The sequence below is a fragment of the Rattus rattus genome, chromosome 1, assembly GCF_011064425.1.
Source record: "Rattus rattus isolate New Zealand chromosome 1, Rrattus_CSIRO_v1, whole genome shotgun sequence".
NCBI lineage: Eukaryota > Metazoa > Chordata > Mammalia > Rodentia > Muridae > Rattus > Rattus rattus.
Genome location: NC_046154.1, coordinates 148,076,338 through 148,079,117, shown reverse-complemented (window position 1 = coordinate 148,079,117; position 2,780 = coordinate 148,076,338).

Below are 2,780 nucleotides of genomic sequence, written 5' to 3'. Positions count from 1 at the left end.
ATTCTACTTTGATTTGCTTATGGTGTGTCTGTCTGTCTGTCTGACTGTATCTGTCTGTCTTTCTCTCTGTGTGTCTGTGTGTCAGTGTGTCTGTCTCTCTCTGTGTGTGTCTGTCTGTCCATCTGTCTCTCTGCCTCTCTGTCTGTCTCTGTGTGTGTGTGTTGGTGTGTCTGTCTCTGTCCGTCTGCTCATTTCTCTCCCTCTCTCTCTCTCTCTCTCTCTCTCTCTCTGTGTGTGTGTGTGTGTGTGTGTGTGTGTGTGTGTGTGTGTGTGTGTGTGTGTGTGCAGTGCAGGTCATTTGAAAGAAAAAGGAGTTTGGGCTGGGCTGGGCTGGGGTGTGACACAGCTTTAGTGTGCCTCCTGCAATCATTAACTCTTCGTTCAACCTTTAGTACTAAGGATGTGAGATGGAGCTTGTATAGCCCTGACGCCCAGACCTAGCCCAGACAGTTCACGCACGGGCCTAGGGGAAACCTAATTCTGCTGAAGAACACAGCAGTACGAGGACTCCTGGTCACGCTCTGCTTAACTGTGGGTCAGTGCTTTGTTCAGCCGTCAGTAAAGAAGTTTCCTCCTGCAACAGATGAGAACTACAGAGACACCCACTACCGGGCAGTGCGTAGAGGACAACAGGCTCTGGGCCACTCAGTCCTAAATACACTCCTCCCGTTAGGACGCAGGATCTATTCAGACAAGGAGGTGGAAAGACTGTAAGAGTCAGTCGAGAGATGACCCCAAAGAAACTGTCTTCCAGACACAGCAGCACTGATGCACGTATGAACTCACAGAGACTGTGGCAGCACCACAAGACCTACACAGGTTCAAGCCAGACAGGGTCTCAACCCTGAGACCGAACACAGCATCCCACCCCAACCAAGAAACTGTCCTCTGGCAAAGGGAAAAACTCAGTTTTCTCCAACAAAATGTCACTGGGTATATCAGCCATGCTCCAGGGCAGGCACCATGCCCAGAACTAGTCGGCCACCACAAATGAACTCAGTGGTATTTTTGTGGACGTTTTGTTTAGTTTTGCTTTGTTTGGGGCTTTTTTTTTTTCTTGTGGATCTTTTACTTGTTTATTTTGATTTGTGTTGTATGAGTTTTTGTGTTTGTTTTATTTTGTAAGAGAAAGAAAAAACATAAATGTGGGTGGGTAGGGAAGGGGGAGAATCTGAAGAAGTGGCCGGGGAGAAACATGATCAAAATATGTTTTGTACATTTTTAATTAAAAAGGAAAATTAATGAATAGAGAAATAAGTGATGAATAGAAAGGAAGAGGGATTAAGGAAAAAGGAAAGAAAGGAAGGAAGGAAGGAAGAAAAGAAAGAAAGGAAGGAAGGAAGAAAGAAAGAAAGAAAGGAAGGAAGGAAGGAAGGGAAAAGGGAAGGGAAGGGAAGGAAAGAAGGAAGGAAAGAAAGAAAGGAAGGAAGGAAGAAAGAAAGAAAGAAGTAAAGAAAGGAAGGAAGGAAGGAAGGAAGGAAGGAAGGAAGGTGATCCTTACAGATTCTGCTTGCCAAGGAATTTTATTAGAATCTGTGGTTCTAGGATAAGAGCAAAGGCCTAGGCCTCAGTGGCATCTTGTAGAAAGTAACACTGTAGGCTGACTCTGCCTGGGGAGGAGGAGACCACAGACTTCAGGCTCACAGAGAGCATTTGTGGAGCCTTTGGTGGATTCTGAGTGGTGCTTTTCCCCACCTCCATCTAGATATGTGACAATGGTTTGATGAGACCTGAGCTATGACCCTGCTCTGTGTCTCAAGGACAAACAACAGGCTAAGAATTTGTACAGTTACACAGTCTCCGTTAGAATGTGTTCATCAAGTGACAATGCCACTCGCAATCAATTCTCAATGATGGCCAAACAGGAGTTTAGTCATGAATGTCTTGTGTGTCTGTTCTCCTATGACCTGAGGTAAGGAGTCCTCTAGTGTGCTTGAATTTCTGATTTCAAGACAATTGAATGAACTGTTGACTAAGTCATTTAGGGAGATCTCGTTGGAGAGTGGAGGACTACTCAACAGTTGGGGTGTGTTCATGGGGAAAAAAAACCCAAAATGCAGTGTTACATCGCAGGCATAGCCTAGGATGGACACTGGCCCTGGAGACTCCAGAGAGACAAAGGTCACACATAGTCAATGGGATGCCTATTCTTACCTCTCCAGTTCTTGTCACCCTTTTGAGTATAACTCATAAGACAGGAACCCCCCACACCAGATGGGAAAACAAGAGAACTAGACAAATATCTCTGCTAATTAGAATACATCTTGGGGATCCTCTAAGAAAAGTCAGGGAGAGGGGAAATGGGAAATTGTAATAGGTGTGGAGGGGGAACTTGTTCCAAACTGTGATGTAGTTGTCACTGAGGGACGAAGTCAGAGACACGGAGCCCCATCTATACAGCCAGGGTGTAGAGATGTCTGAAAAATAACTCAGAAATACAGGAAGGAGTTGCAGTTGAGGATAGAGGGCTCAGTGTGGGTTTCTATACCACGAACCCTCAAGGGATGTGATCCTCAGAGCCTGGCACCTGAGATGTTAAAGATGCAAAGCTATCTAGGGAGTAAATCAAATCTCAGGGTCCCAGCACAGAGACTGATGAAGGTGTCCTGACCGACTTGGCTCGGTTTTCCTCAGGCTGCCCAAGCCCATGCTCCTCAAAGTGAGGAGCCGCCTTCGGAGTGAGGAGCAGAAATGGCCACAGGGAGGGTAGAGCGGGCTCGCTCTGAGGGGCTGTTTGCCTGGTGATTCTATGTCTAAAGATAATACTTGTTTATCTTGTC